The sequence below is a fragment of the Protopterus annectens genome, chromosome 6.part0 (assembly GCF_019279795.1).
Source record: "Protopterus annectens isolate FY-2018-M chromosome 6.part0, PAN1.0, whole genome shotgun sequence".
Taxonomy (NCBI): domain Eukaryota; kingdom Metazoa; phylum Chordata; order Ceratodontiformes; family Protopteridae; genus Protopterus; species Protopterus annectens.
Genome location: NC_056737.1, coordinates 1,341,407,069 through 1,341,423,196, shown reverse-complemented (window position 1 = coordinate 1,341,423,196; position 16,128 = coordinate 1,341,407,069). Strand labels below are relative to the sequence as shown.

At 39.7% G+C, this 16,128-nt stretch overlaps 1 non-coding gene across 1 annotated transcript; it reads left to right on the top strand.

The window, feature by feature from the left end:
• The first annotated feature begins 15,490 nt into the window (after positions 1-15,490).
• On the top strand, positions 15,491-15,564 carry TRNAK-UUU. Its single transcript has one exon. It is a non-coding gene; the product is annotated as a tRNA-Lys (tRNA).
• The last annotated feature ends 564 nt before the right edge of the window (positions 15,565-16,128 follow it).

Genomic DNA, 16,128 nt, shown 5'->3' with positions numbered 1-16,128 from the left:
AGTACAATAGCAAATAATGATTTAATGCCAATTCTTATCATGTTTATTGGTAGTCCGTAAACCCGAGCAATCTGTGTGATGTTTAGCAGAGAGCAACAGTGCCAAATGGAGAGGAAAGCAGTTTTGAAAATTGGAAGGTTAATATGACACTTGACATTAGTTTTTGGGATGTGCGCTGCTGTAACTGATAGGTGATTCAACTTTGCAGACATACCCTGGGGGCATAAATTTCATGACCTGACACATGTTTATTTGGCTTTATAGACTGATAAAATTGACTTTACTGTATGAGATGCAAACCTATGCATAATGGCAAAACATTTTCTTCCACACCAGTGATTTTCCATCTTTGCCACAGAAGAAGTGTTTCTCAGACATAGTCATGAATTATTTATAAATACAGATGACAGATTGAGGTGTTAACCATGTATGTGTGTTACCTGACAAAGCCCTAGTATATACATTCATTTGTGTATGTGTCTTATTTAAGTGTGAAGGCCATCCTACTCCAGATAGAATTACACTTACAGAAACATACTAGACAGTATACCCTCAGTCATACATCTGACCTTCAAAACATAGTAAGGATGTCTTAGCCCTCATACATATAATTCATATCAGCTCCACTATATATAATTATGTATAAATTGTTATAAGTGATATTTAATGTCATGTGAAATGGAACAACAGTAAAAATATCTGGAATTTCCTGTATTATAACCCAGGACTATATGTATGGCAGCCCTACAACTATACATGTTGCAGCAGGAATATTGAAATAAGACTTGGATATTTTTCTGTTCATTACTATTTACCTGAACTGTCACAACAGAAAAACTATGTTGCACTTCCTGTAATAGAACTCAGAACCATTGGCAGTACAAGCCTATACTCATACCTGCTGCCACAGGAACAGTTAAATAACAATTGGATATTCATCTATTCATTATTAACTTCTATGTTACCACCACGCAATGCTGCTTACCATGTTTATACTGTGCACAACACACAGTTGATACAATGTATCCATTTTGAAATTGTCGAATGTCTGCTTTCTCTCTGCAGGTGTTCAGTGGTTGCAGGTGATGGGACGTTTGCTAACTACAGCACAACTTTGCTTAGTGCTGTTGCCCAATGGAAAGCAAAAACTGAAACAATGTATCCTTTTTGATATTTATAATGTCTATGCCCTGTCTGCAGGCATTTTGTCTACTTCCTGTGTGGGCCACTAGTCCAGATTTCTGCACTGCTGAGATAAGCAAACCTAAACATGACATTTATTGTGCTTCTCTGTTTCCCCTGTTTGTGCTAAGCCACCCACCATGCAAATATTGGCATTTTATAAAAAAATGAAAATTATGAGAAAGGAAGAAAAGAACCCTGTTAAATAAACAATACTACAAAAAATATGTTGGTACACATGAAATATTTTTACACAGGTCTGGATTTGAACTCTCACTCCAATGAACCTTCAAAACACAGTAACAGTGTCTTATCCCGCTTTGACACAGAAACAGCTTTGCACCGGACAATAAAAATCATTGTGCATACAAACAACTGCAACATCATCCACAGTATTAACAAAACATATGACAGCTGTACACATCTAATTTGTTTGTACATCTATTCATTTCAGATCTAGTGCACTATGTAATCACACAATCATTTATGACTACTGCTTGCAGAAATGCAGCTCTGTCTTATATCTCTGTGTTTGTTGCTCACTCTTCTCTTATATGACCAGTAATCTGAGACATGCAGTCTGTAAGGCATTCTGTATCATTGTCCTTAAAATGTGTGAGGATATTAAATAGCAATATTATACAGTTGACAAGAAATGCAGGGGTGGTTGGATGTTACTGAACCAAAACTGTGGAATGTGTGCTTCTTACTTACATTTTAAAACCTTGATACAATTACTTCTACACTTTGTAAGTCTAACTTTGCTGACACACCCACTGAAGGTAAGGGAGCCTGAATTTCTGTTTTGCTTTCCTTCTCCATACCAGTAATCATTCACAGTTTCAATCCATTAGTAAGAAACACTGAGGGAGTGCCTGCACTATGCTAACATCTGCTACACAGAGCCAAGAATTTGGGATTCGGCAATTCTAATGAGTTCATACCTCATTTGCATCATTACCATGCTTACAGCCCTGAATCTACACTATAAAAAGGGAACCATGTAGCTAGGGAACCTGAAGTTGGGGAGACTTATTTACATGGATAACACAAAAGACAATTGCTATTACTTTGGATTTATCTGCACAGTGGACTACTGCTCTTGATAAGGTATGATTTCATTTTTCAATTACATACTGGATATGCTCACATGTCACTAAGACAAATATATATATATATATATATATATATATATATATATATATATATATAAGCAAATGCTACTTTTATCGGTATGCACTTCTTAGAAGTCTAATGCTCAGGGTGTGTAGGTGACAGTGCTTAGTATATCTGTGTTTGTGATGTTTTGCTAATTGTACTTTTTACATACTTTGGTCTTAAAAAGTTAGACTGTTGATGGAATCAAAACAGTTTTTACATCAGTATTTTTAAGAATCTTCTGAGGGTTATGATGTCTACAACTGAAATGTGTCTCATTATTTTCTAACTTCTCTCTGTAATGATTTGTCACTACAAAAGTATATGGCCAACTGAGGCTATTGGGTGACCATCAGTACTTTTGAGAGGTATGAATGTGTAAGTCTTTGATGCCTGAGGCCTATTACATGATAGAGAACACATGTATTCACATATGTCTTTACTGTCACATGTTGATGTCATTGCTGTACAAACCACCCACCTTTTACTTACTTACATTACCAAGTAACAACATGCAAGGATATGCCATTCATTTGTATTATTACACAATTTTGTTTTAATACTCTAGGTTCAACACTTACCTTGTAAATCCAGCAGTTGCTACAGTTTTAGTTTACGACTGAGTCTGTCTGATGCTAGGAGTACACAGTCATTACATGGGAAGGTAAAGGTTGTGAGCATTGCCTGGCATCAATGTTGCTATGTGTATGTGCATAGGATGAAGGTTTTATCCCCTTAGTTAGTTAGTGTGCTATGCATTGCCTCATAGTCAATGTGAGGCCATATTGAGCATACCTACACCTGCCTACACCCACAACAGCTGCTGGTTCCCCTCTGACTCCTCACCTGCATGTGGCTGTGGTGACCTTGTCATTGGTGGTGGGATGTGTGCCCCTTCTCCTTGCTGATCCTGCTGAAGCTGTTTTCTCAGGTTGATGTTGTGAAGCATGACATACATGGTGAAGATTCCAGTGCATGTACATGGATTATACTGGATTACACTGCAGGGCTCCACAGGAACTGTGACTTTAGCAGCCCAATCACATGCTCTATGATATTTCTAGTTTGAGTGTGTGCCTCATTATGGCATTCTTCAGCAGGTGTATGTGCATTTCTGATGGGTGTCATCAATCACGGTTCCAGTGCATAACCTGCATCCCCCAGTAAATGACCCTGTGGGATATCACCACTAGTGAACATCTGATACAGTTGGGAGGTGTGACAGACATGTGAGCCATGGTAACTGCCTGGGTTGCTAGCACACACATTCAAGATGATTCCCTTAACATTACACATGGCTTGGCAGTTAATAGAGTGGATGCACTTTCTATGTATGCAGTTCCTTCCGTGTTTCCTGGGTGGTGCCTTGATTTCTATGTGTACAATGTATGGCACCCAGTACTTCAGAGTAGTATGCTACAGGACAGAACTCCTGCATATTTGTGGCCCTGACCTCAGAAGTACAGGGAAAATATATGTGGTCATTGGAATGTTGGAGCATAGCGTTCAGGGATTGATGGAAGATCCTAGATGCAGATGCCTGTGACACCCCCAGCATGTACCTTATTTGACTCTTGGTGACGCTGTTCTACAGATGATTATGAAAGATATAAGGTGTCAAAATTTCTCTGAGATTTAGTCTTTCTAGTTCTAGGAAGCTTTGGTAGAGATTTTTTACACCTTCACTGTAAAGATTTTAAATAGAGTTTGTTCAGGTTTCAGTGGAGGGTAGTGCTGTGCAGGGACATGTTTTTTGGTGAGAGAGAAGCATCCATGTCAGTTAAATATTTGCTTATCAAACAAACAAAATTATTGAGTATAAGATCATAACCTGTTAACATAATGTAGTTCCTACACTGCCTAGGTACACAAACTACTCAGAGGCTGGCAACAAAAGGGACATAAGCAGGCTATAATTCTATTTTTGCTTAGTAACTTGAGTTTAATTAAAAAGCACAGCATTTAGGAATTAGTTAAGAATAAACTATGTGTAACTGGGTGACCTGGTTCATGGCAAGGTACAGCTGACTGAGTCTATTTCAAAGTGATAACAAACTGGTACAGAATCAGCTATGTATATACAAGTACATGAGGTGATATATGGGGCTCCCTATTCAGATACCAACACTCAAAATGCTGAGTGCTGACAAGCAAATGGAGAACACAAGAGAGGAGTGAATCTCAGAAATCACTCTTCTTCTTTAAACTTGATGTTGCAGGGTGGCAAGCCCCCAGTGCACCCCCCATGTGGGCAGAAAGCCCCCACACCCACAAACTTATATATACCAACTCTGAGATCACCATATGTTGGAAATAAAGGCAATATTCTGAGAAATGGCATCTTGGACTTAGTATATGTAAGTCTGATCCTTCGCCATTCAGACTTCATATTTCAGAACTTACTCAAGTGGGTTCCAGCAATTTAAATGGTTATTGATTTATGGAGGAGTGTACAGTTGCACTATTAGTACAATAAACTAAACAAGTGAACAGGCAAATTATGGAGGAATACTCAGATTACACCATTGGTGAAAAATAAGAATACAGAGAAGTAAATTGAGCAGAGGGCAAGGTTAGGAACACTTTGCACACACTAAGGGTCTTTGTCAGCTAAAGATGGTAACTCTGAAGTTATGAATGGCTAGGAGTAGCTACAGGCTGCAGCTGTGAAGAATACTAGTGCTCCAATAGCACACTGCAGCTCATCAGTCTGCTAGGTGCAGCTGTGGATTCTTGTAAGTGCTATTAATCAGGGTGCAGGTGGAAATATGAGCACAGGTGTAATCAAATCACCTGATCAAGAGCATTTAGCTTGGTGTGTAGCTCCTCCTAGCAACTGACAGCATGCGAGAGACTACCCATGTCAAAACACCTTATTTAAACAAGACAAAAAGCAATAAGAAATCTCCGTAGAGCAGCAGAGCATTTCAGGCAATACTAACACACTTCCTTTCACTAGAATAGTATCATGGGTCTGGAAGTAGTCTAGCCCTCTGTTCTGCCATCAGAGGAAAAAAATAGCAAATTAAATCAAACAAGCTCTATAAAAATTTATAAACAGTGAAAGCAGTAGCAATATACATTGATATTAAGCCAAAACAATTAAAAACTCTCATAGCCAGAAGGTCTTTGCTTCTGCTGTGAGGTCACAATCTGGAGTGTTTACCTTAGCATGTAGCTACTTGTAGAAGCTGACATCAAATAAGAATTGACATGAGATAAAATTGCTTATCCGAACAAGACAAAAGACATCAAAGAATGGCTTGATAGAGCACACCAACCAGTACTAACACACTTATATTTTGCCTGACCAATAAACTCAGACCTGGACTTTTCTGGCTTCCAACTCTACCACCAGTAAAAATGAATAACTAAATAAATAAATAAATAATAATTCGTACACGAGGTCACCAAAAACACAGCATAGGAACTGCCTAATGCTCACAGACAATGAACTAATTCTTGATACTCACAGATCTGTGACAAGCACAAGTGTCTTATCAACATGGAGAAAAACTATTCATTTAAAGCAAGAGTCCATGAGTACCTCAGAGCTCCATCCATACATAAACATGTACCTATATTGCTGAGGTTGTCAAAAATCACAGAACCGCCTAGATGTAATAAGATCAAGTCTCAATATAAGTACTCTGTTACATGTTTACCACCCTCTCACACAGTAGAGTCACCATCATGTAAGCCGTAAGCCTTCCACTACCACAAACTTACGGAGTACAAGTAGATAACTCCAGACCTTATCTTCCTCTGATTGTAACACTGAAGACTGAGCTTGTGCTCTTAGCCCTCTCTCTGAGTGTAACATTACCTTAATCCAATGTTGTACAGATCTTTGTCTATTAGTTGTCATTGCTACCACACTATGTAATTTTCAGTAATGTGTTTTGTTCATTTCATGTCCTATGTTGCTTATGTTGCATGAAATTTTGTTTCACAATCCTCATATATACTGTGTGCGTGTGTGCGCGTGTTTATGTGTGCGTGTGTGCATGTGCGCTTGATTTTGTTTAAATTTAGATCCAGGCTGAACCTGAAAATGGTCCATGTGAATCAGTGATCAACCTCAGTTAACAAATTAAAAGATAGACAGACAGATAGATAGATATTGTAATAACTGATTTATCCATTGTCAGTCACACAGATACCATACTCTTCAGGTTGGACAAGGACTGAGTAACAGTTACTTGTATCTCCTGCACCCAGATTCATAATGGCACAAGGGCTGTTCAGTCTCTCTCAAGAAGCAAACATAAATATGACTTAGTGGTTGTCCATGTGAGTTTGAATGACTTGTAGCCCACGACCATGAGGCACATGATGGCAGGATCTTGTATATTGCCACGCATGTATTAAAAGCAGAAAAGATGCTAGCCCTGAGTGGAATCCAAACTTTGTTCAGAATAATGAATAAATACAAATACAAGATTAACTGGTTCAGTAACTGGCTCTGTAGCTGGTGTCATTCTAGGAGAGTCCAGTATGTGTCAGCATGGAAGGAGAGGTAGTCAACAAGCCTTCCTAGAGCTGTTCAACTTCTGTCACTTAACAGCTTCTGTTTACTGCCCTAAGTCTTTGCCTTTTATAGGCCAAGTTTGACTACTGGATATTCCAACATAGTAAAGAGTGACATTGCAAAACCTAATTCTGACCACATCAAGGTGGATCATCTCAATTTTATTTTATTTTTTATTTATTAATCCTTTGTTGATTTGGTTGCTCACAAGGCTAGCAGCCTTTTTTCAGTGGACACCCAAGATGATATTTATCCTATTAGGGGAAACTTAGCCAGGGCTTTGGGGAACTTCACCTATTCTTTTCGATAGGTGCCATGGGATCATTTACACCCAACTAAGCTGCCACCAAATCAAACAGACAGGACCCCAGTTTAACATCTCATCCAAAGGACAATACACTCAAGAGTGCAGAACCCTTCTTATGCTACATTGCGCTACACTGCAATGTCATCAGTTGATCTACCTGGTATGGGAATAGAACCCATAGCCTTCTACATCAAATCCGAGTGAGCTACCTGCTGTGCCACTGACACTTACTAATGTCAGAAGTCTTAACAAATTGACTGATCTTGATGCTTCTTTCATCAGGAACACATTCATGTCTTTGCTACACTTCAGACTGGGTTTCTGTGCAGGGATAACACTCCCTCCTTGCCTGGACTAAGCATTTCCAATGGAAGGAGATGCTATTTTAACAGCCATTAGGGTAGATTCAAAGTTTTTTTTTCTTATCCCTGCTATCCCTGTGAGCAACCAGACTGTTAAGCTAAAAGAGGACACATAATGGGTTGTCTGCATTAGTCATCCCTTAAATGTAGTTAGCAAACTGCCCTTAACAAAAAAAATAAAAAAAAAAGCTTTACATTGGATGATTTCAATTACCCTTCAATTAACTAGTGTAGCTACACTTCTAAACTTGGGTACACCCAAATATTTGTAGAGCTATTGAATGATAACTAAGTAAAACAAGTAGTTATCCATTCTTCTAAGAGCCAGAACATTCTAGATCTGGTCCTCATCAATATTGTCCTCAAGTGTACCAAGACTTTACTATCTCCACCCCTGTTAAGTTGTGGACCATTAGTCATCTTCTCACTTAAAACCACCAAACACAGAATGGTAAACAATTCTGAATTCAAGGATTTTAAACATACAAACTTGCTTAAATTCTATAATGAGCTATCACAAAGACTTTGAAACAAAGACATGAAGCAACACCTTTTTTTGGACTGACATAGGTTTTGCAGTTACTCGAGCTTTAAGGTTGTATAAGTCCTTCATTGTGAGTTACTGATATTAGACACAATGCTTAAATATCCACTTGTGCCTAGATAGGAAAGTTCATGATTTATTTCTTATTGGTTAAAAGGACAATTGAAAAATGCCAGTGTGGAGAGAAAAATTGTGCATCTCAGATGCTTATTATAATAACTGCATCTCAGAGACAGACACAGTGTGCATGTGTGTGTGTGTGTGTGTGTGTGTGTGTGTGTGTGTGTGTGTGTGTGTGTGTGTGTGTGTGTCTGTGTGTGTGTGTGTGTTTGTCCGTGTGTGAGACTGAGTACTCTTTTAAAGTCCCACAGCAAATTTACCCACTTTAAAGACTATCGACAAGCTCAGCAAGGAAATAAAACAAGCATCAGAAAGACCAGAGGTGAACAGGAGCTAAAACTGGTACTGGAAACCAAATATAACTACAATTACTTATTTGTTTACATTAGGAAACTGAGAAAAAACATGTTGCGATATATGGAACTAATCCAAATTGATTGTACCCACTCCCTAAAGACATACTGAACTTGTACAGAAATTGTGTACTTATCTTACTCCAGAAACAGTTATCAAAATGTCACAAATTCCTGAGTCCCACATCTGTATGAACACCTTGAAAGATTTTCTGACTGTAGTCTCTAAAACTAAAATATCACTTCCACATAACTATACACTTTAGCTGGATGTCTATTTAATAGTACCAGATATGCCCTTACTGAACCCATTATTCACTTATGTAACATATGCCTTGCCATAAAGTATCTGTCATGTTGGATAGCAGCTGTAACGGTACTCCTCTATAAAGGAGACCCTACCATAGACCCAAAGAATTACAGGTCCATCAGCCTAACTAGTCCAATTTGCAAAGTAATGAAGTGTATTATTTTTGACCTCAAAAACTACAGTATTAAAAATCTCATACAACTGGACCCACAATAACTCATTTATGCATTACTTTATTGCATTACTTTATCAGGATTGTCCAGATGGGCCATGCAATTACCCTTTTCAGCAGAAGCCTGGGAAGAATAGCTCCAATTGGCTTTGGTTTTGTCAAAGGCAGATAATTTTCTGCTTTACCTGGTAACTTATTTGAGAAGGTTATGAAGGCAGCTGACAGTCACTCCTCAGTCCATACAGTTTACATAAATGTGACCGAGAACTTTAACACTCTGCCCCATAGTGGCATTGGAAGCAAACTAAAGGTAGACCCTTACATGGTAAAGTTGATTGCAAAATGGCTGAAAATTAGAACTCATGCAATTAAGGCTACAGGCTGTTGTTCAGAAAGTAAAAAAGCAATACTACAAAGGTCAGAAATACTACTGCTCCTTTTTGATGCTTTTACTGCCTCCGTGTTACACACATTCACTTATGGCTATCCAGATTCACTGATGACTGCAACCTGAATGACATTCTCCCTTCCCTACCAATACAGAAGCCCTTAATCAAGAACATGTACATTGACAAACGGCTGGAACTAAATGCAAAAAATGTGTAGCATTTGTACTTCTTGGAAGTACCTCTCATCTACAGCTTACAGTATAGTCAGTACTCCTGCCCACAAGGGCATAGTAGTTGAGGATCTCATCCTCTGGGTTAACAGTTCCCTCAGCTTTGTCCATTATGTTGCAACTCAGAACTTTGTAGCAAGAAAATCATTGCTGCATGTCATATTAAGGACATATCTGTACTGACTTGGTCACATGGTGAGTGTGGAGTTAGAGATGAGGGAGAAGGAGAGTTTAGCATTTGTTTTTTTACCTTTTCCTTCTTTTCCAAGTTGATGTCAACTCAGAGCTGTATATATGCACACACACACACACACACACACACACACACACACACACACACACACACACACACACACACAATTTTTTGTAAGGGTATGGGGCAGCACAGTGGCAGAGTGGATAGAGCTGTTGCATCACAGCAAGAAGTTCCCCAGTTCAATTCTCAGCTAGGATGCCTTCTGTGCAGAGTCTGCATGTCCACCTTGTGTTTGCATGGGTTTTGTCTAGGTACTCTGGTTTCCTCCCACATTCCAAAGACATGCAGTATGTGGACTAGACACTAAGTTGCCCATAGGTGTGAGTGTGCAGTGTGGAAGATCTACTACAGCAGGGCTAGCCATTCAGTGGTCTAAACCTTAGCTCTAGATGATTGTCACTATTAAGGTGACACCCCAACCCCATGTGCAAAAATGGAAAAAAGGGTTTGTGGATGGATGGATGAAAAAATGCATGTTTAAAGTTGTGAGACAAGGTATTGCTTGGAAGTGTTAAATGAAAAAGAAAAACAAGATATTTGCTAAGTAGTTTGCTACCTAAAAATATCAGGGTGAATAAAATGTAAGAAAGGCTGATAACAGCAGTCAGTTTTCTCTAGATGTTTTTCCACCTCAGATTTAGAAATGATGTTGAAGTGAAAAGGAGGGTGTTGTGGAAACTTGTGTGAAGGGAAGGAAAGTGTACTATGGGGGGATTAGTGAATAATAGGTTAGCTCCATACATAAGGGGGATAAGTGATGGTGTTTTAATTATGTGAGGAGTGAGAGGGATAGCTACAGACTACAACTGATCTTGGGGAAGAGAATATAAGTATTGAGGTGATTTAGGGCATTCTCTGTTTTGTCATGATGAGTTGCTATTCTGGTTTTCTTTTTTGGAGTCTATTGTATTCATTGTGCTTGTCTAGACTGGAACTGTCATGTTTCTAATCTGACCAGGATTTGTCCATAAGTTTCATAAACTGCCTAAAATTGTCAATAATCTAGGGATTTGGTTTTTCGGATTCTCATATTTTTGATGTGGAAAAGTCTGTCTTGGAAGGAGTACAGAAAGTAGAGGAAGCTAAAACTGGATCAGTACAGTTGTACGTGGGGACCAGATAATGTTAGCAAGTTCAGAAACTGGGTTAGCTGTTTCTTCTTTCTGGGATAGTGCATTTCTGAGAAATTGTTTAACATGTATTCTTATTTTTGAGGGACCAGATAGTGTAGCTAGATTACTGATCATTTAGGAAATTAGGGAGTACTTGAAGATCAAGAAATGTTTTTGGTTTGTTTTTAAGTGCAATGTCTAGGAGTGTGAAACTGGACGTACTATAATAAGGCCAAATTTATAACTAGCTGTGTACACTTGTAGAAGAGGCTACACTGTTGAGTTATCCTTAATGGAAAACTAACAGGTTAAGGTTTAGGTAACCCAAAAGCAGCATTTTATAACGTTTTGTGTGTTTACAAATTCTGTGTAATATGATTTCATATTGGGCAATAGAAGAAAGAATAAGAAGTAAACCACAGTATTGACTAGTTTAGCTAATGTATAGTTAAAGGAAAAGTATAGAGGAATATGACATGAGACATTTAACCAAGATTTTGTAATATCAATTAATTTTGCATGGTTTTGAGTGGCATTCGACTTGGGACCATTTGTTGTTGATGATGGCAGTGTTCAAGTAGCTCATAATGAGGTTTTTGAAGTTGGAAGTGGAAGTTGCAGGGCAGATCCAGGGTTAGCCTGGATATTGCCAGCCTGCAGTACTAATATGGTGGTAAGGAAGAACATACCCTTTTGGAGTTTCTTTATAGAGAACTACTTTATTGCTAGTACACAGCATGTGAAGTACAATAATGTATGACATTTTTGTAAGAGGAAGGGCTACATGTAAATAAAGAGTGCACCAAGTGTAAATCTATCAGAAATTGTTTTTGTGGGAGAAGTACTGGAAATGTTTATAGGGGACTCAGCTGGGAATCTGTTATAGTACGAATAGGAATTGGTGGTAAAAATAAGCAGGAAAATAATGAGCAGAGATACAGTCCTGTTTGTTAGGAAGACTGGAATAAAGGATCTGAACTTTGTGGGACGAAGAATATCAATTGTAAAAGAAGTAAAAATTAGGGAGATTGTTGCACCTGGGTAACGGGGGGGGAGGGGAGATAGCTCAGAGGTGGGAATGGAAAGAAGGAAAAAATGTGTGGAACTGGTGGATAATTTGGTAGAGGAGGAAAAAGGTAAATGTGCGTTGATATTGGGAAGCATTATACAGGGAATACTAGGATAAGGAATGTGAATGGCTACAGATTGTGTGAAACCAGATTCCCTTTAGTATTGGGGACTTGGGTGATAGTTATATGAAAGAATTAATTGTCTGAGATAAAATGTTGGAATAAGCCCTTCTAACCACCAGGAAGTAAATCTCCTGCTATATTTTCTCTACACAGCTGCCAGTCATGAAGGCAGCTCCACAGACACTAATACCCATTTCCTAACCTCTATGAGCTGAAAGCTCAAATGTGGTATGGCATCATCCAGGCAGCCATTAGGGTAGTTTTGTTTTAAGCCTTATTGTTCCCTAAACATGTCCATGGGTCTCAAGGGTTGGGCATGCAAAGGGGTGTCATCCACTTCCATAAGGGACTCTTCCTCTAGAGCCCAACTCCTTCTCTTGAAGGGAGATACTCCTGCCTATCTCTGGTCTCCAACAAGGATTACAGGCAAAGTACACATCCTAGGGCACATACTCCTAACATGCTTACCCATAGGGAGAGGAAAACAGGCTCCACCTTATCATTCGGTTTCCTCCATAATTGCTTTCTTTGATGTCTGGGTCACTGGTTGAACATAGGTCATCTGGATTGTAGTAAGACCTTCATTACCTTATACCATGGAGCCAGCACCAAGCAGTAATATAAAGAGCAGAAGCAAAGTGCAACTTATACTGCAAAGTGCAGCAGTAAGACATTAAACGTGTGTCTGATGGCATCACAAAAGCATGGTAACAGGCCATAGCTGTAGAAAGGGAATTTGATGTCTAGAATACCACACCCATTTTGCACTCTATAGCCCCATTACCAGTTTCATGACAGTCCCATCAATCAGTCCAACCCCACTGAAATATGCAAGTAATGATGTATTAGGTTTTCAAAAAATGACTTACCACATTTGGGTTTCACAGTGACCATACTCCCATGATAATCTAAGCATAACCGGTTGACATTCTGGTTATTATGCAAATGGAAATTCAACATTTTATGTAATTATCACAAATGTTAAAACTGTTCATATTCCAACTCTGAGGTTGTGTCATTGCACCTCCACAAACTCTCTACCCGTGGATATATAATAAAACATATGAATGCAACTTAATTTTATTATTCAGTTCTAAATGTATGAATAACAGGTCTTGTGCACTGTTCAAGAAAGAGTTCTGAATACTTTGATTCATATGGCAGTCAAAGCAAATCTCAAAGAATCCATAAATAGGTTCATAGGTTGGTACTAGGCTATCGGCCCTAGGGCCTATGCAAGCCTAGCCATAACAATTCCCAATTCCCTGGATATTTCTTCCCACAATATTTACTTCTCTGAGCCCCTGTCTAGCAGGGCGACTGACATGATCCCCGGGGTGAATTTCCTATCTCCCATCCAATCATTAAGGTTCCTTTTGAAGAGGGCCAATGAGGCGCTCTGCTTGACATGTATGGGCAGTCTATTCCAGAGTATGGGGAGTCTCTGGGTTAGGAACCTATCCCTCCAGCATGTTTTGTTCATTGTGATGACAAGGTTTAGATCCCTGGAGCGTGTGGCTCTGAGGGATTGGTATTTCTTTAAGTGGAGCATGTCCAACAGCTCAGGGTTTGACATGGCCTTATATGTTAAGCAGAGATCGCCTCTGAGTAGACAATATGCCAAGAGTATAGCTGGAGTTTTTTTAGATGGTCAGCATATGGCATCTGCTTTAGGTCTGTGATTCTGTTAGTGAGGTATTTCTGTGGCCTTTCCAGCTGTTGCAGATGTCTTGTGAGGTACATACCAAACGAGGCACTATACTCTGTAATGGGTCTAATGAGGGATGAGTACAGTGGGACAATGACCTCCTTTTTTCTGGATGAAAAGCCCTTAGTGATAAGGTGTGCCACATAGAAGGATTTCCTGACTGTTGTGGCGATGTGGTTATCGAAAGTGAGACCACTGTCCACCTGTGTCCCTAAGTCTCTCATCACACTTTCGATGTTTAGCATCCTGCCTCCTATGTGGTAATTCATGGGTACATGTTTTTTTCCAAAGGGTATAACTATACATTTCTTGGCATTAAGCTTGAGCCCATGGCTCTGGCACCAGGCATCTGTTTCTGTAAGACCTTTTTGTAGAATATCCACATCATCTGGGGATTCAATAATGGCTCCCAGTTTGCAGTCATCTGCAAACTTTGTTAGCCAGAATCCCTTAGTGTTGGCCTGTACTTCAGAGAAGCAGATGCCAAACAAGACTGGTCCCAGGATTGAACCCTGAGGAACTCCACTTGTCACTTGTCTGGAGCTGGATTTGGAATCGGCTACTTTTACAGTCTGGGTTCTGTCAGTAAGCCAGTTGGCAACCCATCGAGTGATGTAGGGATTTATGCCCAGCTTAGTAAGTTTATCTATGATTCCAGAGTGGGGGATGGTGTTGAAGGCCTTGGCGAGGTCCAGATAGGGTGTGTGGATGACCTTACCCTTGTCCACAGCTCTGGAGACTGATTCGAAGAAGTCAACCAGATTCAGGAGACAAGATCGGCCCTTCACAAACCCAAACTGAGTGGGGTCCAGTGTTTGAAGGTTGCGAATGTCTTTGTTTATAAGTTCCATGATAATGCGTTCCATGCCCTTGCAGATCAGGCTTGTCAGATTGATGGGATGGTAGTTCCCGGGATCCAAGGCAGATCCTACCTTGTGGAGTGGGATAACTGTAGCTGTGTGCCACTCGGTGGGCACGAAGTCTCAGGTGAGGCTATGATTAAACATGACACTTAGGTGAGGTGCCAGTTCATTTTGTAGTTCATGTAGTACACTGCCTGGGATGTCATCTGGTCCCATGGATGCTGTATTCTCAGCTTTGGAGAGTGCAGTTTCTACCTGTGTGGCCTTTACATTTATGTTGGGCAGTTCTCCAAGCAATAACAAACATGTCTGGTAAGAGTGCAAAACTTAAGTATTACAAGATAATTGATCCTTTATCTTTACATTGGATGGGTGGCTGGAATGGCTGGCTAGATGGATGGATGGATGAAGAGATAGCTATGGATACCTACTGAGGATAGATACAGAGAAGTAATGTAGCAGTACATCAGAGGTACAAAATCATATTTCAGAAATTACAGAAGTTAGGGTTACAGAACATGCAAAAATCTCTAAAACTCCAAATGTTTCCAATTAAACTAAGACAGATTAATTAATATGTGCTTTGTACCAACAAATATATACACACACCAATGTAAATACACTTTTCTTGGAAGTCAGACCAAAATCAGCCTGAGATATGATATTCCTGATCGTACATATCCACTGTATGAAATTATGGACCTTGGATAATTCAGTCGGTAGAGCATCAGACTTTTAATCTGAAGGTCCAGGGTTCAAGTCCCTGTTCGGGTGTTACAATTATTTTAGGGCAGGACAGTGGTGCAGCGGTTAACATTGTCACCTCACAGCAAGAGGTTTTTCAGTTTGATTTTCGGATGGGGTGCCTTATGTGCAGTTTGCATGTTCTCCCTGCGTTTGCATGGGTTTCCTCCTGGTACTCTTGTATCCTCCCACAATCCAAAGGCATGCATCTGGTGGGTTTCTCCCCAGGCCTCCACTAAAAGAAAGCTCTGTCCTAATCAGACTTTCCTGGTGAATAAAAATGTTAACTAAATGTTGTTGTTGTTGTTGTTGTGTCTTTCGGCTTTTCCCGTTTAGGGGTCGCCACAGCTGAACTCCGGTCCGCTAAAGATTGGCAGTTGATTTTTATGTACAGAGTTGCCAGCTCTGTCACACAACCTTCAACGAAGGTACGCCCATTCACGCATGTCTCCACGCAGAAGGCACTCTAGCTGAGAATCGAACCGGACAGCGTCTTACTGTGAGGCGACAACACTACCGCAACACCACCACCGCAGTCAATAGAATGTTAACTAAATAAATAAATAAATAAAATATATTCAGTTATGTCTTTCA